This window comes from Ahaetulla prasina, chromosome 10 (genome assembly GCF_028640845.1).
Source record: "Ahaetulla prasina isolate Xishuangbanna chromosome 10, ASM2864084v1, whole genome shotgun sequence".
NCBI classification, from domain to species: Eukaryota; Metazoa; Chordata; class Lepidosauria; order Squamata; family Colubridae; genus Ahaetulla; species Ahaetulla prasina.
Window position 1 is genome coordinate 22,047,620 of NC_080548.1, and position 26,225 is coordinate 22,073,844.

The window sequence follows — 26,225 nt, forward strand, 5'->3', positions numbered from 1 at the left end:
AAGTCCCACCAGGCCCAAGGTTGACTCAGCCTTCCATCCTTTATAAGGTAGGTAAAATGAGGACCCAGATTGTTGGGGGGCAATAAAGTTGACTTTGTATATAATATACAAATGGATGAAGACTATTGCTTAACATAGTGTAAGCCGCCCTGAGTCTTCGGAGAAGGGCGGGATATAAATTCAAATAATAAAAAAAGTCCGATTTTTAAGCTTTCTCCTTGGTTTTATATCAATATTGAGCTTATAAAATGATTCTTTCCCCACATACGGTATAACATGTTTTTAGCATTGGAGAATGTGGGAATTGTACGTCAATACAAACTTGTCTAAAAGGACAAATTCTCACATCTGGAAAGATAATTGCCAGATTAAGCATGCCGTTGCCTTGCAAGTTTTTTTTTTTTCATTTGAAGTGTTCAGACTTAAATAGGCGACATTTGCACTAGAACCATTAATGAAGCTGGACCACTACCCACACATGGATACCCACCAAGGAGACCGTGTAGCAGCTATATTAAGCCTTCAAGACAATGCTTTTGACGAAGAGCTGGCATTATAGTTTGTAAAATTCACCTTCTGAATGCATCGCACACTACTTTACACATTTTATTTATTTATTTATTTATTTATTTTGTCACAACAATATATGTAGGTATCATACAAAAAGATTATATAATATATAAACACATACATGAGTAAATATAAGGTTTTGGTTAAAGCTTTTAGGATTATGGGAAGAGACCACAGAGTCAGGTAAAGTATTCCAAGCACTGATGATTTTGTTACAGAAGTCATATTTTCTGCAATCTAGATTAAAGCAGTTGACATTAAGTTTAAATCTATTGGTTGCTCTAGTATTATTGCAATTATATTGCAATTATTGCAATTATTGCAAATATTGCAATTATTGCATTATAGTGCTGAACCTCTCCCCCCCCCCAGGACAGGTGTGGACAAGCTTTTGATGCTGGGTGTCAGGCGTGAATCAACAGCACACATTAAATTCCAGTTAAGCTGATTTATTGCTCATGCCTGTACACAAGAATCTACTCAATTTACGGTCAGTACCAAATTGGCGCTAGATAAGAGGTAATGGAATTAAAAAGGGGTTGAATTTAGATTGCTTGTGGGAATGTTAGGACTCCAGACTCATTCCTCTCTTGACTCTGCCCCGTCTCCTTGTACATCAGGAACCCCACTGGACAACAGCAGCTAAAGTGAAGATGCTTAATGGTTAGCGCCAAGACGATGATTAAAAGCAAGACAACCTAACACAATTGTTTTAACACATGGGGAAAAATTAATCACAGAGTCAATAACAGCCATGGAAAAAGTGATGCTAATAGGCTAATGTTTGTTGTTATCTTTGCCTTTTTGAACCAACCAGAAAAAAAAACCTTTCTTAAGATTCTGACCATGGGTTATTCCTGCCTATTTGGGATTAATCAGCATGTATTTAAAACCACATTCTAATTCCTTTTGTGTACTGGCAGAGTGGCAACTTGTACAATGGCATACCTCCTTGTATCTCTTAAGAAAATTAAATATCTCTAAAGAAGAAATGTCAAGTATATGTATTGTATTAAACAGGCTCAGCATTTCAAAAATGGAAATTATGTCTTGAAAATGCTGACTTCTTAAAATGTGTGTTAAATGTCAACCTGAAGATTTAAATGCTTTTTAAAATATGTGCTAAATATTAACCTGAGGATTTAAATGCTTTTTAAAATATGTGCTAAATATCAGCCTGAGGATTTAAAAAATTACAAAACAATAACTATGCATGTGAACTCTGCACATGTTTAGAGGTACTCCTATTTAATAACTATCCTACTTTCTAGTCAATGTCTCTAATAAACAGTGACCTTATGTGGCTGCAAAGGAATACAATGATGTTCACCAGTTTCATACCAAATTACATACCAAACCATTACTTTCTTGCAATGAAAAGTATTTATCTATTTATTTATTTATCTGTTCAATTTCTATGGTTGCCTATCTCAGTCAATGACTTTGGGTGCTTTACAATAAAAAAATACATTACAATTAAAATACCAAAACATATTAAAACAATAAAAACACACAAAAACACTAAAAATGGCCAGATTAAATACACACAGGAATAATTTGGCCAATTAGCAATGTGGCCAGAAATGAGGCCCTTTAATACATTATGTTACCTCCTTTCTATGTAATTGTCTAAACTAGGGATCTCCAACCTTGTTAAACCTGGAGGACCTCAACTTCCAGAATTCCCCAGCCAGCTTTGCTTTGCTGGCTGGGGAATTCTGGGAGTTGAAGTCTGCCAGGCTTTAAAGTTGCCATGGTTGGAGACTCCTGGTCTAAACAATATAATGAGCTTTGTTACTTTTGTTTTAACTGTCTTTTGCATAGTCTAAATAATAATGGGGGGAAAAAAAACAGTTACCCTTACACACCTGAGTGATATAATTGTTATTTTAACCCCTTTCCCTGGGCCTCTGGAAGTGAATTTTTAAAGATTACTACATCAGATTTGTCTGCTCTGACTTATGTTGTCTGTCCTGATGATCAGCTGCCTTCCAAAATCTTTTAAGTTAGATGTTTCCTTTGCTGTAAATCACTCCTCACTCCTTGCTCAAGAGTTAGTGGGGCCTTTCATGTATTGCCCAAAACAGGGAAAGACAGGGTAAAATAAGGAATCATAAAAAATATCTACAGGCAATTTTCATATATCAGTTTATATATCTTAATACCTTCGAAACCAGGCGTGAATCAACTCCTCTTTGACCTAATCCCACTTTTTCCTCTTCTCTGGCCGCATGGGCTGAAAATTAGGGCACTATTTTCCATGTCGTAAGACGGAAAGTTCCCCAAATCCGCAGTCTAAACCAGGGGTCTCCAACCTTGGCAACTTTAAGCCTGGTGGACTTCAACTCCCAGAATTCCCTAGCCAGCAAAGCAAAGTTGGCTGGGGAATTCTGGGAGTTGAAGTCCGCCAGGCTTAAAGTTGCCAAGGGTGGAGACCCCCTGGTTTAGACAATTACATACAAAGGAGGTAACATAATGTATTAAAACAGGGGTCTCCAACCTCGGGAACTTTAAGACTTGTGGACTTCAACTCCCAGAATTCCCCAGCCAGCAAAGCTGGCTGAGGAATTCTGGGAGTTAAAATCCACAAGTCTTAAAGTTCCCGAGGTTGGAGACCCCTGTATTAAGGGCATTTCTGGCTATATTGCTAATTGGCCAAATTATTCCTGTGTGTGTATTTAATCTGGGTGGTTTTTTTTAGTGTTTTTGTGCCTTTTTAAAAAAAAAATATGTTTTAGTATTTTAATTGTAATGTGTGTTTTTTTTATTGTAAAGCACCCAAAGTCATTGACTTGAGCTATAGAAATTAAAGAGATTTCTATAAATTGAATCCCGGGACATGAAATCCGCCAAGGCTTAAAAAGCTGCCAAGGTTGGAGACCCCCCCCTGACTTCTAAACCTTCTAAACCTGCTGGACTCCACCAGCAGCAGTAACGTTAAGCCAACCAGGTTCGCTCAGCGACCGGATCCGTATATATTAATCTTAAAAACTTAAGCTCGGTGTGTGTGTGTTTGTGTGTGGAATCCAAGCGACCCAAGTCGTTGCGTCCACACATGATATACGACGCCCACCCAACGGTCCGGGGCCACGCGGGCTTTAGCCGAAGGTGGCGGCATTTCCACCAGAGGCCGAGCCACGAGGAGTGGAGGAGAAGCCCAACTCCGGTGGCCCCAATATCCCGTGTCCCGTCCCTCACGGGGCGCCTGAGGAAGGCCGACCCCGAGAGTCCGTCCGGGACTCTCCCGCCTCCTTTGGCGGGCGGAAGGCGTCTCGGGGGCTCGAGTCCAGGCAGGGAGCGAGGCGTCGCGGCCGTTTGCCTCCGCCTCCTGACGTCAGGCCCGCCCGCAGGGGCTCCGGCTCTCTCTCGGCTCGGCTTCCTCGCCGCCTCCTCCTCCTCTCATTGTCGGGAGGAGAAGCCGAAAGCTCGCCAGCCCAGCCAGGCGCTCCGCGGGGACGGATCAGCACCTCCAAGCGGGCCGCCGCCGCCTCCTCCTCCCCACCTACCCCCACACTCCCCGCCGTGGAGTGTGGGCGCCCCCCGGCAACCGGGACGGGCAGAGCCGGCGGCCCCTGCCGGGCCTTTTTCCGAGAGAAGCGGAGGTTGGGGGGGGGGGGGAGGAAAGGCAGAGAAGACGGAGGCGAAAGTCTGGGGCGCCCTGGGCTCCTGCGCGCCGCGCCGAAGGGAAAGCAGTGGCGGCGGCGGCGCTGGGGAGGAGGACCGGTAAGGCATGGGGTATTTTTTTGGGGGGGCGGCGTGGGCACCGGGTGGGCTGGGGGAAGCGTCTCCGAGGGGCTGCATCTCCTCCTCTTCCTCCTCCTCCTCCTGCTGGCCGATCCGGGCTTCCCAGCGCTGCCAAACCCGAGCTGGGCTGGGAAGGAATTCGAGGCATCCGCTTTGTTCAGCCTGCCAGTGTGCGCGGACAAGCCCGGAGCAAAAATTTAAAACAAAACAAAAATTAAAAAATTAAAAAAAAATACACAGCGAAAGCCGGGGAGTCCCCCGCACTTCCCGGCTGGCCAGGGCTTTGGAAAAGGTGGAAGGAAGGAAGGGGAAAAAAAAAGGAGGAAAGAAGGAACGAAGAAGGCAGGCGCCCGGGAGAGCCTGCCGGCCTCGCGCTTGCAACTTCCGAAGCCATCCCCAAGTTTTGCTTCCCGCTCGGACGCCAGGCGGCCAGGCCCTTTTTCCTGCCCAGGCAATGGACCCGAGGAGACGTGGAAAGGGCTGGCTGTGGGGGGGCCTGCCTTAGCCGGGACGGGGCTGCGGAGGGTCCGATCCGAGGGTTGTGTGTGTGTATTGGGGTGGGGAGTGGGGGGGGGTGTCTCTCCCTGGGAAGGCAATGCTGCTGCTTCTGCAAGAGGGGCGCTTCCTCCAAGAGAGGGGCGAGCGCGGCCCTTTTTTTGCAGCCTGATCCCGACTAAGGCTTTGCCCGGGAAGAAAGCAGGGCTGGCTGGGGGAAAAAAAAAGCGGGGGGGGAGGAAAGGGTCCGTTTCCGAAGCGCTTTGGCTTCAAAGTCAGGCCCCCTTCCGTGTCGGGAGATCGGAGTGGAGATTGCGGCTAGCCAACCAGCCAGCCAGCCACTCCAAGGTCATCTCAGGAATTGCGGCTGGAGGTGGTGGTGATGATGGTGGGGGCTCAGAAATATCGGCGGGACTACCATAAGGGGCCTCAGGACGTTTACCTGGGAAGCGAGGAGGGGGCTTCCGCGAACTTGGTGGGGTGTTCTTTGGCAGGCTTGGTGTGCTGAGGCTGTTTCCCCGCAGTGGTTTGGGAACGTGATCCCATTGCAGTTGAAAGGGTGCTGCTTTTTTACCTACTCAGAAATGCGCCTTGGAAAGGCTTCTGCGACACCCATATATATATCTGTGTGTGTGTATGTATACATACATATATATATACATGTGTGTGTGTGTATGTGTATATGTGTGTGTGTGTATATATATATATATATATATATATACATACATACATACATACATACATACATACATACATACATACATACATATTCCCATTATATATAATGCAAATCCTGCCCTGATTTCTCAGGAGAAAGAATTGTATGTATTTCATGCATTTCTTGGACTGTTAAATGTTACTGCTGGAGAAAGTGTTAGATTATAATGAGGGAGTGTGTGCTGGTTACTCCTGACTTGGTTTCCCCCCCCCCCCATTGAACAGTTCGGTTCCTTTGGAAAACAGGGACAGGTGGACATTCAACTGATGTAATGTGGTGGTGGTGGCGGCTTGAAAAAAATGGCATGGGGTGAATGAACGTCTTGCCTCTTAGCCTGACTTTTATGGAGTGTTTAAAAAGAGCAGGAGGCCTTCCAGGCTGGGGAGGGCTGGGGAAGCTGCACCTTAGAATTGGGGAGAAATATGGATGTAGCTTGAATGAAGCCTAACTGAAGATAACTTAGGTAACCAGTTTGGTATTTGGAGCTGCAGTTCGGGCTGCCTGGACTATTTAAGTTTGGGGAAATGTGTGCATCTTCATTGCTGAGTATGGTTTGCTGTCTGACAGCTTTTTTTCTTCTTCTTCTTTAAATGTGGCTTCTCCTTCTGCAGTATTCTGGTGCAGTATTTTATTATCTTTCAAGCCTTTTTATGAGCAGCACCTCCTAGGTTATGGCTTTTCCCTCAATCTTTTATCTTCATGGCAAGTCTCTCTGAAGCAGGAGACTGAAACGCCCACTTCTCCTTATAGCGCTAGATCACGGCTATATCCTGGCTTTGCTCCCTCTTAACATGGAGCTAGGTTAACCATGGTTTTAAAGACACAGACTTTGTGCTCATTCCATGTGCAAAGCTAGAAACAGGCAAATTTCACATTGCATTGTGAACTTTGCTTGTATCGTTATCATAGTCATGCAGGGCTTAAAACCCAAGATTCATGGGTTTTAGCTGCAGTGAATGTTAAATCCTTGGCTATTTCCCAGGACATTGGTGGGAATGCAGTTGACTGAAACTGTAGATGGCCCTCCCTTCCTCCAAATTTTTCAGAGAGGACAGGTGGAATCAGTCACTACTGCAGCATGGAACACCTCTCTCTCCCTCCATTCCCCCCCCCCATGCTTCTGTGCAGGTATATCTATAAGGTATATACAGCTTTACCTATCTTTACCCATAATTGTGGTTTAGAATGACCTTCGAGCAAAGAGATACTTCTTAGTATAGAAAAAAACTATTCTTGGGCAGGGGGTTGGGCTAGAAGACCTCCAAGGTCCCTTCCAACCTTATGATTCCGTGACTGATCTGGACAAGGCTAATAAGAGCCGGTGTAGTGTACAGATAGTCCTTGAAAAACAACCATTCGTTTTAGTGACGGTTTGAAGTTACTGCACTGAAACAAGTAACTTACGACTGTTTTTCACACTTATGACCATCGCAGCATCCCCATGGTCACGTGATAAAAATTTGGTTGCTTGGCAACTGGCATGTATTTATGGCAGCTGGAGTGTTCCGAGGTCATGTGATCACCTTTTGCGACCTTTTGACAAGCAAGGTCAATGTGGAAGCCAGATTCACTTAACAGGGTTTCCTGCCTGGGCAGGGGGTTGGACTAGAAGGCCTCCAAGGTCCCTTCCAACTCTGATGTTATGTTATGTTATGTTAACAACCGCAATCGTGCATTACCAGCTTAAGAAATGCAGTGATTCACTTCACTGTGGTAAGGAAGATTATAAAATGGGAGAAAGCTCACTTAACAACTGGTCTTGCTTAGCAACAAAGTTCAGGTTCAAATTCTGGTCGTAAGTCAAGGACTACCTGTAACGAATCCAGTGTTCAAGAATGAGCAGAGATCGAAGTTTTGGTTCTGCCTCAGCGGTAGAATCTGCCTGAGGGGCCTATGCCAGTCTTTCATTCATTCAGCTCAACCTACCTCACAAGGTGGTTGTGGTGGAGAAAATTGATGGTAGCACGTTAGAATATAATTCACTTTGAAAAAGCCAATCTGATATATTGAATAATGTGTTGGGTTGAGATCAGAGAAAGAGCCAGATTCAAGTCCACCCTCAGCCAAGGAATTTAAATGGCTCACTCTCTCAGCTCAGGACTATTACAGTCCACAACATAAATACAGGGAGTTCTCGACTTTCTGTTGTTAAGTGAGACAGTTGTTGAGTGAGTTTTGCCTCATTTTATGACCTTTCTTGCCGCAGTTGTTAAGTGAATCACCATAATTGATAAGTTTGCAACCCGGTTGTTAAGTGAATCCGGTTTCCCCATTTGACTTTTACTGATCAGAAGGTCGCAAAAGAGGATCGCATGACCTTGGGACACAGCAACGGTCGTAAGTATGAACCAGCATCTGAATTTTGATTGTGTGATCATGGGGATGCTGCAAAGTTTGTAAGTATGACAAACGGTCATAAGTCACATTTTCCAGTGCCGTTGTAACCTTGAACGGTCGCTGAAACGAACTGTTGCGAGTCGAAGAGGACCTGTAAGAAAATCAAAATGGAGATGGATGCAAGGGGATGAAAAAGTATTCGCTGCTTTTTGCATGGGATGCTGTTGGCATAACAGGAGAAAACATGTCCCGTCGGTTTTTGCTGCTGCTTTGGTTAATTAAAATAGTGGTGTAAAAATCCTTAGCCTGGGCACGTGTATGTGAGGGGAATCCACCTACGTGCAGGTGGAGCAGGGAATTTTTAAACCCCCATAACAAGCGGAGAACTCCTCGCCCTCCAAAAGACTCCCATCAGCCAGCCTCCCCCTCACACACATCCCCTCTAGAAATACTTTTGCTCAATTTACTCTGAGGAATTTTTTCAGCATTTTTCCCTCCTTCCTCTTTTTTTTTTTTCCCTCTCCCCCGCCCCCCTTTTCTCCCTAAAGTGAAACCATCCTTGGGCTTGGTGTGAATCTCTGCTTGTTTATTGCCTTGTAAGTCCATTTTTGTCCATTCGGAGCTGACAAGAGGCTGAGTCTGTTTCTGCGGGAGAGGAAGGGGGGGGGAGCGGAGGGAGTCCAGGCCCCCGCTAAGTTTCTGAGGAAACATGGCATTTGTTTTCACTAAAGATCTCTGGAATTTAGCACTTTTGGCTGTGGCCCTCCTATTGTCTGGAAGAAAACGCAGGGAAGGGTTTCGGCTTCCCGTCATGATTGATTGTGTTTGCTTGTGCCACGGTGTGAAAGCATGAGCACCCCGTTGGATAGCAAGAGTGCCTTTCCCTAGACAAATAACACTGTTGTGTTGGTGGACTCCTGGTAGTCCTCGGCTTCCAACGGAGAACAAGAATTGCTGTTGCTAAGCAAGGCGGTTGTTAAGTGAGTCACACCCAATTTAACAATCCCCCCCTTTTTTGGGGGGGGCCACGGTTGCCACTCAAGAACTGTGGTCTTTAAGCAAATCTGGCTTTCCCTATTGACTTTTTTTTTTATTTGCATTTATATCCCACCCTTCTCCGAAGACTCAGGGTGGCTTACACTATGTTAGCAATAGTCTTCATCCATTTGTATATTATATAAAAGTCAACTTATTGCCCCCAACAATCTGGGTCCTCAGTTTACCTACCTTATAAAGGATGGAAGGCTGAGTCAACCTTGGGCCTGGTGGGACTTGAACCTGCAGTAATTGCAAGCAGCTGCTGTTAATAACAGACTGTCTTAGCAGTCTGAGCCACCAGAGGCCCCTTTGAATGGAGGAAGGTCATAAATTGTGATCACGTGACCTCGGGATGCTGCAACCGCTGGAAATACTATGCCAGATGCCCAGGAATCAAATTTTGACGCGGCGTTGGTTGTAAATGCGAGGGCTGGTTGTAAGTCACATTTTTCAGTGCCATTGTAACTTCGAACTAAAGGAATAGTTATAAGTTGAGGACTACTTGTACACTACACTGGCTCTTATTAGCCATAGAATCATAAAGTTGCAAGGGACCTTAGTGGTCTTCTAGTCCAACCCCCTGCCGAAGAATAGTTTTTCTATACTATTTCTATACTTGGGGAAAACTTAAAAAATTTCTTGCAAGTTTTCCCAAAAAAATATTGATCAATATATTTAAAAATAAAAACTGTGTATGTTTGTTGTCTATGTGTGCTATTGAGGTGGGAATACTGATTCTAAAAAATTCTGGGTCTAGAATTATAGCAGCCATCCCTAATTTGTGTCCTTCCAGATGTAGTGCTCTGGAAGTGCTCTCGGGATCAACCATCGCTTTCTAGCCTGGCCTTTATGTAAGAGTCCACTGGGGTTGGGCGGGCAATAAATTTCAATAAATAAATGTTTGAGTCACAAACAGTATCTGAGCAGAGGCTTTCAGGAAGTTCAGGAAAACGGGCAGCCTCCCCTTTTCATTGTTGTCCCCAGCAGGCAACCCTTTTGAGGTATGGTCTGAAAAGATGGCCTCCCGGGCTGACACTATGATTCTGAAGGGAGCCAACACCCAGTATGAGCCAATCCCCTCTCTCACCTCACAGCAGGGGTGAAATGCTACCTGTTCAGAGTGGTTCGCTTGAACTGGTAGTAATAAAAGCTACCAGTTCGGGCAATCCAGTAGTAAAAAAATGCTACTGGTTCAGATGTTTCCGACGATCAGCTGTGCTGCACAATTTATATTTGCTAGAAAGCAGGAAATCCTGCTTTCTAGCGAATCTAAATTGCGCGGCACAGCTGTTCTGCCTCTCGCTGTTCTACTTACCTTAGAAAAGTCTTCTTAAGCCTCCTTTTTCAGTGCTGGGTGGTAATACCTGCAGTGCACCTTCGCGCAAAGCGCAAGCTTGGCGTGCACCGCGCATGCGTGCACACAGCAAATCGGTAGCAGACTTTGGAGTATTTTACCCCTGCATAGGGTTGTGTTGTGGAGAAGATAGGGGGAGGAAGGAGTATTAAATACCTTCCTGCCTTGAGTTGTTTATAAAAATAATAAAGCATAGATATAAAATAAATTGCTTCAAGAAACAAGCAGAGTTAGTTAGCTAGTTCCAAACATTGGCCTCTGTTGGGCATCGGAGACCTACAGAAGTCCTCTGCTGCATTTTGTTTAGCACGAAGCCACCTTTGAGAGGTCATCTGTCATCATGAGGTGGGGAATCCTTGTAAAGGGTTCCCAGTCATATGTCTCCATCCTGGCTGGAAAGGAAATGCAGGGGAAAGTCTTGGCTGGTATTTGGAGGCCGTCATACTTTGGGTGGAGAAAGGCAGACTTGGGCTTAACTCAAACAAGATGGAGTTGTGGTTCCAAGATGGTTCCGATTTTTTGACTATAAATGAGATTGGGCTTCCCTGAAAAACAAATCCTGTCTTAAGGATTCTCCTGGATTCTTGCTAGTAGGTTGTTGCTTAACAACTGGTTTGGTGATTATGTGCTTTGCGTGCCGTTTGAACAAATCTTCACTTTCGGGTTTCTTTGGAGGAGTAACACAGCTGATTCGCGTGGCAGAGCCAATTGATCCGCGAATCAGCTGAGGAGATAAACGTAGGAAAATAGCTTGGGTGGCAGGGAGGTAGACCAATCTGATTGTCGGGACAAACCGGTTTGTCTGAACCGGTCCGAACTGATACAATCCCATCACTGGAGCAAGTGAAAGCCTGGCTTTGGAAGATCTTAACTGGGGTTAGCTGCTATACCAGTTAACATTTGTTCCTGGGAAAGGAGACACCAACAATAATCGTTTGTGATCTTGTTGGCTCCTTGCTCTGCTGCCCAAAGTACAGTATGTAAGCAGAGAATGCTTGTTGAGTTCCTTATGGGAAGCCAGGCAAAACATGAGAATTGTTGGAGGGCAGAGGTGCTGGCTATTTCAGGAAATCAGAGAATTTATGAACTTGGAATGTAAGAGATGGAGCTATGCTGGAGAAAAATGCAACACAGGAGGTCTTTATTTGGCAATATTACAGTGCCGGGTGGTAGTTTGCATCGTGACTTTGTAAAATGCTTCAAGTTAGTTTGCTTGAAGTGGCACAGAAACTATAGCAAGCAGAATCAAGGAATCAATCAATTTACTTCTAAAGAATATGTCTACGTTCAGACAACACAGTTAATTTGCAGTTATTGAATTAACAATTGTCCTCTATCCCTGCTGCTCACTGAGAAGGCTGTCTGTGATCCAGAAAGTAGTAAACTGGTAGTAACTTCATTTTCCATGAATTTGTCCAATCCACTTTTAAAGCTATCTATGTATCAGTCCCAGATCTCCTTGTATTTCATTCTAACACCTGATACACTCTCCTCCCAGTTCTTATACTGTATTATGGGGAAAAAAGGGGGAAAGGCCACATTTTTCATGCCAAACTTGTTTGGATCTTCTTCTGATGTCTGCTTGAAATTGCTAGCCGCTTTGGGCATGGGGTTGGGAATTCTAGCAAATCTTGGCATATTTTGAAGTCCCAAAGGTGCTTTTTCAAGAGGCAACTGGGATTTCTTTGTTTTTCCTTGCAGACATTTTATTTCTCATCCAAGAAGCTTCTTCAGTTCTCTTATTTCTTGGATGAGAAGCGAAACGTCTTCAAGGAAAAACAAAGAAAGTCCAGTTGCCACTTGAAAAAGCACCTTTGGGGCAACCATGACCTGGATGACTGAGAATCTCCATAGACACATTTTGAAGGCATTAGTAATGATGGTAGCTGGATTATCAGAAAGTACGCAGTATTTTGCTGAATCTGATCCTGCATTGTGCTTCTCCCAAAGACCAGCTAGATGATCTTCAAAGTTGCCACAAGAATCGGATCTCCTTTCTGCTGGGGTTCTCCAGCAACATGTGTTGTAAGAAACACATTATTTCCTAGATTGGAGGTGAAATACTGAGATCATCATCAGTATTGATGATTATTGAGTATCATAACTGATTCTCCTTGTTTTAGGGGATTTAACACAGTTCAGATGTTGAAGATGCTGGAAGAGAATATCAATTTGGAGCAAAGAATAAGAGCATGGGGTTATTTGATACTATTGTGAAAACTGGGGATGAGACAAGCCAAAATCCTGAGTAAAACTCATCATATTGGTACTGTTATTTTAAAGGTGAATAAACAGTGAATATTTTGATTGTTGGACTAAGTTGGTCTTCTATCTAGACTAGTACAATTTTCCCTACTATGTACCAAAAGGAAAAGTAGAGAAATGAAAGTTCAAAAATATAGAGAAGGCCATTAATCTTCAGGCAATGGAAGAACTTTATCCTTTCCTTCTTACCTTATTTTTATTGCTGTGGTACAGCTACACCAAAAAGAGAAAAAGAAAGCCAAAATATAGATACTCAAAAAAGAAAAAGAAAGAAACCCATTATCAATGGGAACACAGTGACTGATTCCATGCAGTCGTGGTGTCTGCTGTTTAAAGATTGAACTGGACCGCTTTGGTTACATATGCAAACATATTTTAATGAAAGAACTTTTCTTGTCTTTAAGACATCTTTAGATGTCTTCTCATTGTTGATATTAATCTCCCAGACACTTACAGTTTTTCAGGAATGTCTAGTCTTTTGGCTTGTCAACTGTTCGAAAGAAGCTGTGCGATGGCTCCTGTCTTATGGAATGACCTACATTTTGCAAGATGTTGGACTAGGATCAAGGAGATTCAGATTCAAGGTCATGGAAGTCCCCTGTGGGGCTTTGGGCCAGTCCCTTTCTCTCAACCCATTTGGACTTCAGTGGGGAAAACTGCTAGACTGGGTGCTGGGAGACTCAGGTCTCTTTATGTACTTGGGTAGCTGTGGATAGATTTCACCTGGATTGCTGCTCCTAACCCAACACTTTAACCACTATGCCATAATGCAGGGGTCTGCAAACTTGGCTCTTTTAAGACTTGTGGACTTCAACTCCCAGAGCTTCGCTGGCTGAGGAACTCTGGGAGTTGAAGTCCACAAGTCTTAAAAGAGCCAAGTTTGCAGACCCCTGCCATAATGACTCTCTTTTGATTGTTGAGATTAAATACCCAGATAAGGTCAAAGCAGCCCTTGATAGACTTGTCCTCCTTGAATCTAAAGTCCTCCACTTCAGTGGCCCTCGTCACCACATGTCAAGATAATCCCACCAATTACAAGAAGGAGTGCTTTTATTAGTTCTAAATCTCTTTCCAATCAGCTTCATCGACTGCCCCCTGATTTTAGTGTTTTGTGAGCAGGGGAAACACATATCCATTTTTCTACATGTATTGTATGATTTGATATTCCTAGCTCACGAGTCCTTACTCCAGACCAGGGGTCAGCAACCTTAAACACTCAAAGAGCCACAAAGGTCCTAACTGGAAGCCAACCGTTCAATTCCGCGTGTGCATGCGCAGCCAGCAAACCGGTAGTAAACCGGTTCAGATTGCACCATACTATAAAAAAGATGTTGAAACTCTAGAAAAAGTGCAGAGGAGAGCAATCAGGTTGATTAAGGGACTGGAGGCTAAAACATACGATGAACGGTTGCATGAATTGGGCAGGGCTAGTCTAGTGAAGAGAAGGACCAGGGGAGACATGATAGCAGTCTTCTAATATTTGAGGGACAGCCACAGATAGGAAAGGGTCAAGCTATTTTCCAAGGCTCCTGAAGGCCAGATAAAGAATAATGGATGGAAATTGATCAAGGAGAGATTCAACCTAGAAATAAGAAATTTTCTGATAGTGAGAACAATCAACCAATGGAACAGAAGTTGCCTTCGGAAGTTGTGGGAGCTTCATCCATGGAAGCTTTCAAGAAGAGATTGGACTGCCATTTGTCAGAAATGGTAAATTGTCTCCTGCTTGGGTGGGGGGTTGGACTAGATGACCTACAAGGTCCCTTCCAACTCTGTTAGTCAAATGTAATCAAAAGTGGTATCCAGAACTGTACACAGCATAGATAGATAAGTAGATCATAGATTTGTATAACTATTGTCATTTTCATTTCAATTATCCCTGGAACACAGTATACCTTTTTCACAACTGCTACATATGCTTGATGTCTTCATTGAGCTATAGATCGTTTTTTTTCTAAGTAACACAGTCCCCATCACTGTAGGTGCAATGTTAGAGTTTTGCTCCAGCACACATCATTTTATACTTAAAATTAATCGCATCTGTCATGCGGTTGACCCATCCTTCACTTAAACAAGATCTTCTGGAGCTTTTTGTAATCATTTTGGTCCCATTACCCGGCTGAGCCATGGGAAAAGGACTCTAGTTTGTGTTATGAATCACAATATGAACTTGCAGAAAAAGCTTCTCGCGCTTTGTGGCTGTTGAATCATCAATGGGAAACGAAGAGAGAATGACGTGAGCTGTTCAAGGCAGAGGAACGGGCAAGAATAATAATTAGTGAAGTTAGTGAGAAATACAACTCCATTTTAAAAAAAAATAGTGCAACGTCAACCGGTTATACCTGGGCTTTTCAAACTTTCTCTTTGTCAGCTTTTAAATCTAGAAGCAAATGTTTAATTCCCCCCTCCATCTTGCCCTATCCATTCCCCCCTTAGAAATATGAAGATGAGTATCAAAAAATCTATAATATTAAGTATGAGGGAAGATAGATTAATGAAAATTGGTGAAAGCAAAGCAGTGAAGACACCAAGGTATGCTTTACGATTGTGTGTGTGTGTGTGTGTGTGTAAACTAGGGCAACCTTACTATTTGTAAACTTCAACTCCCAGGATTCAAATCCTGGGAGTTGAAATTCATTAATTCTGGGAGTTGAAGTCCACAGGTCGTAAAGTTGCCATCGTTGCTCATGTTCATTGTGTTAATGACACTAACCACATTTTATCTTTTTTTAAGAAAAAAAAATGTCATTGACAATATAGGGTTGCTGGATTTTGTGTGTGCGCGTTTGCAGTTAGTAGTTACTTTCACGCCTACAAAGGTTTGTTCTCTAAGTTTGTGATAGTGGAGACAAAGGCAGGAGTTGTACGGTAAGTTGTAAATCAGGAGTTGTAGGAGAAGCTGTCATTGTCGAGTTTGTAAGGTAAGCTTAACCATAATCTGTCAGCAGGATTGGCTAAGTGCCCGCAGCATGCTAAACTAAAACCTGGCAATCCATTCAGTGGCTTGGTAGCCTGTGGGAATTGCTCTCCTGAGAGTTATATTGACTTTCCCTAGAGAAATCTATAAGTTTTGCAAACTTCCTTGGGAGAAGGATAGGGCACAAGAAAGATATGCTTTTGGGAGATTTCCCTATAATCTTTTTTTTTTTTTTTTTTTAGGAAACAGTAACCCTCTTGAAATTATCACCCCCCATGTTTCTGTCAGTTGCCTGTAGTTTAGGATAGGGGTCTCCAACCTTGGCAACTTTAAGCCTGGCGGACTTCAACTCCCAGAATTCCCCCAGCCAGCTTTGGGGATTCTGGGAGTTGAAGTCCGCCAAGGCTTAAAGTTGCCAAGGTTGGGGACCCCTGGTTTAGGAGGCAAAAGAAACATTATCACTAGACAGGGTGGAAGAAGGATGCCAATACCCCCCTAAAAAAAAAAAATCTAGAAAAAAAAGAAAGACTCCTTTGAAATGACCGAATGAGGGTTGAGTAAAGAAGACGGCTAGAAAAGAAAACCTCCCAGAGGGCAAGTTCTTACATTGAACATGCTCAAAGTTGCACGGAAAATTAGATGTATGCTATATGATTATTTCACAATCAGCCATCTTTCCCGATTGCATAAAAGTGACCGCAAGAGGGTCGTGTCTTGGCTAAAATGCAGAAAAGGAGGTCAACATTTTAAAAGTGACTTCCAGGGAGGTGTGGCCCATTTCTTTGGAGAAGCTAGACATCTGAAATTATCTACTCAGTAAAACAGTATGAACGAATGCATTAGTCAGTTGAATTCCTGTACATTTCCTCCTCCTTCCTCTGTCTCCAGCCCCAGCTTGTGATTAAATGTTATTGTTGAATACTTTGTTAAGCTTTTTAGAATCCCGATGATACATCCAAGCTACCAGGGTTCATTCCAAGCTTACTCATTTCTTTTGAAAAAAAGTTATTAGCCAAATTATTAGACGCCCTCGAAGACAAGGGTGGCTTACAAAAGACTTAAAACCATAAACACAACCGGTAGCTTAAAAAACACAGGACATCGCTGGGTATAATTGATCGCTGGGCCTAAAAACAACAGCACCAAATTTAAAGCTCGCAGTGCATCATCACAGAGGTAAGACCATTAAAAACTTTTAAGAGCTGTACGTGGAGAAGAATCACTGCAGTTATGAAATTTGGGGACAATCGCAAGTATCTAAGACTCATTAATTTCCGTAGGCCTGTCTATAAGGATGACTTGAGTCTGGATGCAGTTCATTTCCTGTGCAGGGACACTCATCAGAACTGTGGACATGGTAGGAAATTGTATAACAGTGTGCTTTGTAGGAGGCAGCCCTGGCTAGTCAAGGATCAGAAGAAATCTAGTGGCATCTTTCTAGACCAGCGATGTCAAATTTGATTTCGTAGAGGGCCGCATCAGGGTTGTGTTTGACCCTGGGGGGTGGGGAGGGGCTGGCCAGCTTGATATCACTTGTGTCAGGGGTGCCTGTCAGAGGTGGGTTTCAGCAGATTTTGAGTAGTTTTGAGTAGGTTCTGGAGAACCGGTAGCAGAAATTTTGAGTAGTTCGGAGAACCAGTAGTAAAAATTCTGACTGGCCCTGCCCCCATCTATTCTCTGCCTCACGAGTCCTGGCTGATTGGGAAGAAATGGGGATTTTGCAGTAACCTTCCCCTGAAATGGGAAGGGAATGGAGATTTTACAGTATCCTTCCCCTGCCACACCCACCAAGCCATGCCCACCAAGCCACGCCCACAGAACCAGTAGTAAAATTTTTTTGAAACTCACCTCTGGCACCTGTGGTGGCCCAAGTGCTCTGCCAGCGAAAACGGGCTCCCGAGCTCCGTTTTCAGCTGTGACGGCTTCCTGAAGCCCTCTGTCAGCAAAAACAGAGTTTGGGAGGGCTGCATGCGGCTCACCCAAGCTCCATTTTTGCTGGCAGAGCCTCTATGGGCCAGTCTGCTGTTTCCAGGGCAGCCCTGCGGGCCAGATGTAAGCACCCTACCGGCCGGATGTGGCCCATGGTGGCCCCCTTGAGTTTGACACCCCTGTTCTAGACTAACAAATTTTATTAAAAGGCAGAAGCTTTCATAAGCTACAGCTCCTGCCATTTAATGAAATGTGATCATCTGGAAAGATGCTACTTACGGTACTTAATTGCTTAGGATCATCAGAAGGATAAAATCTTATTGCATGCAGGTAGTCCACAACTTATAACTTATTCATTCAGTGACTATTCAAAGTTGCAATGACACTGAAAAAAGTGTGCTGATCCTCACACTTACAACTATTGCAGCATCCTCACAATCACATGATCAAAATTGAAGCACTTGGCCACCGTCGGATATTTTTTAGAACAGTTTCGGCATCCTGAGGTCATGTGGTCTCCATTTGCAAGCTTCCTAGCTGGCTTCAGACAACCAAAGCCAATGGCGGGGCGGGGGTGGGGTGGGGAGCCTGGATTCGCTTAATGACCAAATGATTCCCTTGACAACTGAAGTGATTCACTTAAGAACCATGGCAAAAAAAAAGTCATAAAATCGGACATGATTCGCTTAAGAATCGCCTTGCTTAACAACGGAAATTATGATCCCAATTGTGGTCGTAAATCGAGGACTACCTGTGTTAATCTGTGGGAGGGGGAGGAGGTTGAGCCACAAATATTTTTGAGAGCAGATTCACTGTAATTCAAATCACTGTTCCATAAATGTTGCAATCCTTTACCTGTTTACCTGGGACTTAGTCTCATTGATCCTAGTGGGGTTTAAGTATTTAAAGGTAGCTGTGAATAGGATTTACACGGGTGACATTAATTTCCCCCTTTCATTAAAAATCCAGGGTGGATTAATGATGCTGCTTATTAACATTAACATTTCAGATCCTCAGAGTCTCAGCAGCGTAAAACAGTGAGATAAGACATAATCTGCGGAGGGATAATTTAGAGAGGCGGCAAGGACAATCATAACACATCTGTGTTAGTACCTTGTCTTGGTAGCATAAAATTGTATCAACAAACTATTAAAGCCAGATGTTGTAGGCCACAGGTCCCTTTACAACAACAACTTTTTTCTTTTTGGCAACCATTGAAATATTGCAAAGAAGCAGGAGATTTTTTTTTTTTAAATGTTCCTAAATGCAATTTCCTTCTCAACTGAATTGAATGGCTCTTACTTACTTCCAGGAAATGGAATGCAATTTGGGAAATCGGTCTTATTAAACTCAGTGCCTGCATTTGCATATTATGCCAAGGTGGAATATGGTTTATTTTGACTTTGATTTTATGAAAAGTAGCTTGTTAACATTCAGTACTATGTTATACAATTTAATTGTAATACGTATTGCATATAATTAAAATTAGAGAACCCGTCTATATCTTGTAATCTTTCTAAATGTATAAAATTATATTACAATATTACCAGGTCGTATGACGTTATACAACTCTGCTACACCTTATTTTTTTTATTAGTTGTATTTTCTCAATAGACAGCACATATTTTAATACCCAAGCAATTAAATATTGGCCCATCTTCCTCCGCCTTCCAGACAGATCGAAATGACAATTTCCAAGCCGTAATGGGCAGGGCTTGAGAATTTTTATTTTTAGCATTTGATTCTCCCATGCTATGTAGCGTATCGGGCAACAGGATATGAGACTATCGGAGTAATAATCCCAACATATCTGGGAGGTGTTTGAATGGAAAAGGTTCTCCATTGTGTCAGTAGATCTTTCCACTTTTGTTTAATTGGCCAGGAATTTCATTTGGGACCTTATAACCAGTCAGATCTCCAGATCTCCGGTTAATTTGTTTGCATGGACTAATAATCTCCAGAGATCTTTCATAGCCTCACTCAGGGGTGGGCTTCAAAAATTTTAGCAAGGGGTTTTCTGCCTGGTTGCTGGATGGGTGTGTCCACAATGGGCGTGGCCTAGTTGGTCTCCTGCACTCTGCGGGGGAAAGCTTTTTGCCCTCCTCGGGCTCTGGAGGCTTTCCTCGAGCCTCCAAGAGGATGAAAACGGCTTTCCTCAGGCTCAGGAGGCAAGAAATGGGCCCGTTTCCAGCCTTCCCGAACTTCCAGTAGGCCTGTTTTGTTTTTTTAAAAATTTGAATTTATACCCCGCCCTTCTCCGAAGACTCAGGGCAGCTTACATTGTGTAAGGCAATAGTCTCATTCATTTGTATATTATATACAAAGTCAACTTGTATTGCCCCCCCAACAATCTGGGTCCTCATTTTACTTACCTTATAAAGGATGGAAGGCTGAGTCAACCTTGGGCCTGGTGGGACTCGAACCTGCAGTAATTGTAATTGCAGGCAGCTGTGTTAATAACAGACTGCATTAGCCTGTTGAGCCACAAGAGGCCCTCCCAGAGATTCTGTGCATGCACCCTACACTTACCTGCATTCAAAGTGGGCCGCTTGGGGACTCCTGGGTGGGGCGGGGCAGGCAGGTCCATCCAGGAGTGGGATTTGGGGGTTCTCGTAATTGCACAGAATCTTAGCTAGAGGTTCTCCCGAACCCCCAGCAGCCCACCCCTGGCCTCACTTGGAGATATAAATGGAGCACATCAGTTCCATCAGTTCATGGTAGGATGGTGAGGGGTGACGGAAGGATGAACTGATGAAGCACCGATGAAGCTTCTTGGTTGAGAAGCAAAACAACTTCTTCCTCAAGGGAAAAAAAATAGTCCAGTTGCCTTTAAAAAAAGCACCTTTGAGACAACCATGACTCAAAGTTGTCATCTCTGCAGACATCCGGGTTTTTTGGGTGAAGTCCTCGAAGGCCTGGTTAAAGATGTTGAGGCATTCTGCTTGAAGAACATATGTTTTAATACTGAGCTTTGGGTTTGGAATTGAGGCCTTCAGGAGCTCCTGTTCAGGTGCTGCATAATGAAATGTCTTTAACATTCCTTAGAGTTTTGTTTCTCTCACTGGCTGGGTTGGCCCTTTCACCGTGGCCTAAGGCCTGAACAGTCATACTATGTAAGCCTATTAATGTTTGCATTCAGAACTGGTAACTGGTTCAGCATTTTAGCAACTCATCTTGAACCATCTCATTCTCCACTGATAATTAACTTTCAGAAGGATGGCTTTGATGAGCCTCATCTTGTTGGATAAGATAGCAAAAAATATCAAAGAGCAAAGATAAAATAGCTAAACTTCAAGGACTATTTAGCTCCAGATGATGATGGTGAAAATGATAATTTAGCTCCATGAAGATCAGATTTCCAATGACGATGCTTGTAGTACAAGTACTGTAGTCCTCAAATTATAACCGCACATTTTACGACCATTCAAACTCGCAACCGACTTCCCCAATGCTGTTTACCACCTGTTTTTGGAGTTACGATGGCCACACACACACACACACCTGTGGTCATGTAATCGCATTTTGGGCACTGGGCTACTGGTTCACCTTTATAGCAATGTGCAGCATCCAGTGATCACATTGCTGCAATTTGTGATAATTGTTTTTTTTGCCAGGTTTTTGGTGTTTACTCCCAAGTTTCTGGTATTCATTTAATGACCGATGCGAAAAATGTCATAAAAGAGAATTACCTTGCAGTGAGAGGGGCGGTAAACAAATCAAATGAATGGATGGATGGATGAATGAATGAATATTTATTTTATTTTTATTTATTTATTTGATTTGATTTTTATACTGCCCTCCTCCCGAAGGACTCATAAAATTGATGGATGGATTTAACCGAGAGATTAACAGAGTTGGGTCATCTAGTCCAACCCCCTGCCCAAGCAGACCCTACACCATTTCTGACAGATGGCAGTCCAGTCTCTTCTTGAAAGCTTCTAGGGATGAAGCTCCCACAATTTCTGAAGGCCACTTCTGTTCCTTTGGTTGATTGTTCTCACTGTCAGAAAATTTCTCCTTATTTCCAGGTCGAATCTTTCCTTGATCAGTTTCCATCCATTATTCCTTGTCTGGCCTTCAGGTGCTTTGGAAAATAGCTTGACCCCCTCCTCTCTGTGGCAGCCTCTCAAATATTGGAAGACTGCTATCATGTCTCCCCTGGTCCTTCTCTTCACTAGACTAGCCATGCCCAGTTCCTGCAACCGTTCATCGTATGTTTTAGCCTCCAGTCCCCTCATCATCGTGGTCGCTCTTCTCTGCACTCTTTCTAGAGTCTCAGCATCTTTTTTATAATGTGGTGACCAAAAGTGGATGCAGTATTCTACATGTGGTCTTACTAAGGCTTCATAGAGTGGTATTAGTACCTCACTTGATTGTATCCCTCTGTTAATGCAACGTAGGATTGCATTGGCCTTTTTGGCTGCCACCGCATACTATTATATCATATTTAATTGGTTATCCACTAAGAGTTCAAGATCCCTCTCACAGAGATGGATGGATGGATGGATGGGAAGGGAAATGTCTTCTTAAGAAAAAAAACAGTCCAATTGCCTTTTGAAAAAGCACCTTTGAGACTAACATCTGGAGTTTTTAGTCAAGTCATGCCTCTACTTATGACCTCAAAAATCTATGATTATAATTCCAGGGTCAATTACCTTCGTAAGTTGAGGTCTACCTATTCAGCATTTAGTGAATTGCTAAGCACAAAGGATGAAGTGCTAGAATAGTCCCCTCCAGTGGTAAGCAAGATGCCTTTCGAAAACCAGAAAGCCATGTGTATGTGTGTGTGTGTATGTGTGGAAATGAGAAGGTGGGGGGAGGGGAGAGGAGGCTCTGTAATTTTAAAAGAATGCATTAAATCCAATAATTTACAACATCAGGCATCCTTGAAAGTTGAGAAGGAATGAGAAAATTGTTAGCGTGTCAGAAGAGCAGCAAAGTTTCAGAAACAAATACTACATACATATAATAGGAACCACATTCAGATCGTGAGCAAAGACATCATAATAGAAAACTAATTTCATGTTTGCATCCACACCACATACTTAGTCAACCGAGTCACTTAGAAACCTAGCGGCTACAGTGGTTTTAGCCTTGGTTAACTTTTTGTATGGCTTTGTGTAATGTGTAAACTCAGATTGTTCAGTGAGTTGATGATGCAGTGTATTGTACAAATCCATAAACTGGGTTAATTAAACTGATAGTTTGAACATTACCCAAAAAGAACATAACCTGAGAAACTAACTTAAACACTCACATCTGAAACAACACTTTTATCTTCACCACTGATTGAATAAATTTAGGATGATTTATGATGATGATGATGGCATCAGAGTGGAAATGTCACATCCATCAGACTCTCAAAGAGTTAATCCCAACTATCCAAATTGCACAAGATCTTTAAAAAGTTTTAACCGTTTAATTTGAGATCAGGTTGACATCTTGTGCTATTTTGACAGTTTAAAACAAAACAAAAACTAATCCAGATATTTAACTCAGGAAGTTACTGCTGTGCCCAAGAAAATCTCAGGTGCAGCTACTCGATCTAATTTAGGGCAACATTATCTCGACTGCACAACCCCAGATAACCAATAGATGGCAACAGTGAGCAAGAACATATCCCAGTCATCTGTAATTTGGCAGCCCATATATAGTAATTCTAATCTAACCTAGTAAAATCTGTTCTGATTGACCAGTCTTGTCTAGAATCTGCCAGGCAGAAAAATGTCTCTGGTCAGCATGGATAATGCTGGTTTTAATTCTGCAACTTGGAGAACCATCCATTAGAGGAAAGTTCCAAAATCTCAAGCCATGAATGAATGGATGAATGCATGAGCAAGCAAGCAGGCTCTTGATGTTCGAAATTGCACTGGAATCTTCTGCATGCAAAACCAGCTTGCTGCCTACTGAAGTTGCAGCTGGGAAAAATGATTTCAGCAGCCGCTAACCAGGATGTTTTGCATGCCTGTGGTCCCTGATTCCCAACAGGGGGATGTGGGGGACCGGTCCAACCAGTTACAAGCCCCTTGATTAGGAATGGGGAACTGACGGTGTCCGCAATCTCTCTAGCTCCCAGGCATGTCAGTTTGTTTAATTATCCCCTACACACACACACACTGAGGCTCAGCTGACCGCACTACAAAGGGGGTGGGACAACAGCCCCGTCAGCCACTGATGGGAAAAAGTAGCCGATAGAGCTTACATGGGTCACCTTATCCCAACAATGTAAAAAATGTTTTAAAAAGACGCTCGTTCAACATGTGAAATGCAGACACTTTGATCGCTCTTCGAAATTCTTCACATATTTTGGACTACTGCTCCCCTAATTTCTTGCCCCTTGGCCATGCAGAATGGATCTTGCGGGATTTGAACATCTGTCCGGAATTAAGGTTGCTTGCCCATTTTCTAGGTGCCACATGTTGATGTTATCATGTTCGTATTTTACAGGAAGCAGAAACTTGGTCGACGTAAAATTCTTTGATTTAATAAGCGCTGCCAGTTTTAAGTATGATGTGCTTCAGTGTTGGCTCTTTCTTGCTGCAATTGTGCAGGTAAAAAAAAAGACAGAACCTGAAGACAGAGTTTAGGGAATAGAGTTTTATTATAGGTAGTCCTCAACTTAAAACTGTTGCCCCCATAGTCAAGGATCAGAATTTAGCCCCTTGTCAGTCAGCATGTATTTATGACAATTGCAGTACCCGGCATCATATGATCACCCTTTGTGACCTTCCCACCTGGCTTCCAACAGGCAAAGTCAATGGGGGAATCCTGATTCACTTAACAACACTTATGTGGCAAAAAGGTCATAAATCAGGTTGCTCACATGATGACCTGGTTTATGACTGTCACGATTTATGACAGCGATGGGCAGGCTCTAACCTGTTTCCCCGAAAATAAGACCCATCTGGAAAATAAGCATGATTTTTCAGGATGCTCGTAATATAAGCCCTGTCCCAAAAATAAGCCCCAGTTAAGATTGTTTGCCAGACGGGCGCATTTAGTACCGTATTTCCCTGAAAATAAGACCTAACTGGAAAATAAGCATCTTTTGGAGTAAAAATTGATATAAGACCTGGTCTTATTTTCAGGGAAGCATGATATTACAGAAGTAAAAAGTAAGTACCTGTATTCCAACTGGGTGAACTGTAGCAAACTATGGTTTCTTTCAAAAACAGTAGATGGATCAGGGAACTTGGGCATTTGCGTATCTCTTGTTTCACATCCTCTATATTGCAGTCACATTTGCCTGCATCCAAAACGGGCTGTGTTAGGAGTCCTAGGAGGGGTGGGAAGGGCAGAGCAGGGCCAGCCAGGAGTGGGATTTGGGGTTTCTCCGAACTGCACAGAATCTTAGCTAGAGGTTCTCCCGAACCCCCAGCAGCCCAGCCCTGTATATATCTCACTTCAACTCTCAGAATACCTACCTGTACTGCCTAGGCATTGTGGGAATTGAAGCTCCCATATCTTCAAGCGCCACATTGGATAAATTTCTTAAATTTACAAGTTCACTTTGTTTGGTAATAATTTCCAAATTCCTTTCTCTATGAGTAGCACTTCCTACAAACTTGAAGTCATCTGCAGAATTCAAGACATCCATTTTCGTAGTCAAGGCCATTAACCCAGCTTCTTAGTATATTGGTCCTGTGACTATAAGCTGGAGAGGTCAGTTGCCCAACTGACCCCGGGGTTGGCTTATGATGATTAATAGCTTTTGCTTTTGTATCTGTCAACACAATGGACAGCCCTTTCGAAATATAGATTTTTCATGGTGATGTAGGAGTTTCGTCTGAATATTTTTCTGAGCTAGGAGGTCTTTCACCTGGTGACCGATTCCACTTCAATAGAATCCAACTCTGTGATATAGTCTTGTCCAGATTTATGCGTCCCTCCATTTCTTGCTTCGTCATTGTTGGTTCAGTTGTTGAGTTATAGTGCGAAGCTTTTATCCGTGCTATGCTGAATGGCGCTGCACACAAGGTTTATAACACTTTTCACCCGTGAACCAGGGGCTGCACTCCAGGAAATCAGGAACAGGTGAAATTGGGCAGATTTACTTTTTTGGAAGAATTTATTCTGATTAAATTTAAATATAATTAAAATTAAGAATAATGAATATGTCCAAATAGGTGGCAGCCTCTGGTCTACCTTAAAGGCAAAGGTTCCCCTCGCACATACGTGCTAGTTGTTCGTGACTCTACGTGGTGGTGCTCATCTCCGTTTCAAAGCCGAAGAGCCAGCGCTGTCTGAAGATGTCTCCGTGGTCATGTGGCCGGCATGACTCAATGCCAAAGGCGCACGGAACGCTGTTACTTTCCCACCAAAGATGATCCCTATTTTTCTACTTGCATTTTTTTACATGCTTTTGAACTGTTAGGTTGGCAGAAGCTGGGACAAGTAACGGGAGCTCACCCCGTTATGCGGCACTAGGGATTCGAACCACTAAACTGCCGACCTTTCAGCATCTTAGCCACTGAGCCGTCCCTTCTGGTCTATGTTGACGGATATCAAAAGCTAAGTAGGTTTAGAATTGTTTACTAGTTGGATGAGAGCCAGTTTGGTGCAGTTGTTCAGGCACTTGGCTAGAAACGGTAAGACCGTGAGTTCTTGTCCCACCAAGGCTGGGTGGCCTTGGGCCAGTCATTTTCCCTTAGCCCTTGGAAGGAGGCAATTGCAAACCACACCTGCAAGAAAGCTGCAGGGGCTTGTCCAGGCAGTCTCTGAGAATGGGACATGACTGAACATAAAAACAAAACCCCTATTTGGATGGGAGACTACTAAGAAAAGCCAGAACTAACTCAGACTGGAAAACCCAAAATAATTACGGAAATAGGGAAAGGCAGGAAATATGTATTGACGCA

General features: G+C 43.3%; 1 protein-coding gene across 1 annotated transcript in view; it reads left to right on the forward strand.

Moving 5' to 3' along the window:
* The first annotated feature begins 3,918 nt into the window (after positions 1 to 3,918).
* LUZP1 (leucine zipper protein 1) overlaps positions 3,919 to 26,225 on the forward strand; it is a 76,449-nt gene continuing 54,142 nt past the window's right edge. The window contains exon 1 of the mRNA XM_058195389.1: positions 3,919 to 4,293. The gene's annotated coding sequence lies outside the window, so the exon portion shown is untranslated. The remainder of the gene's footprint in view (positions 4,294 to 26,225) is intronic.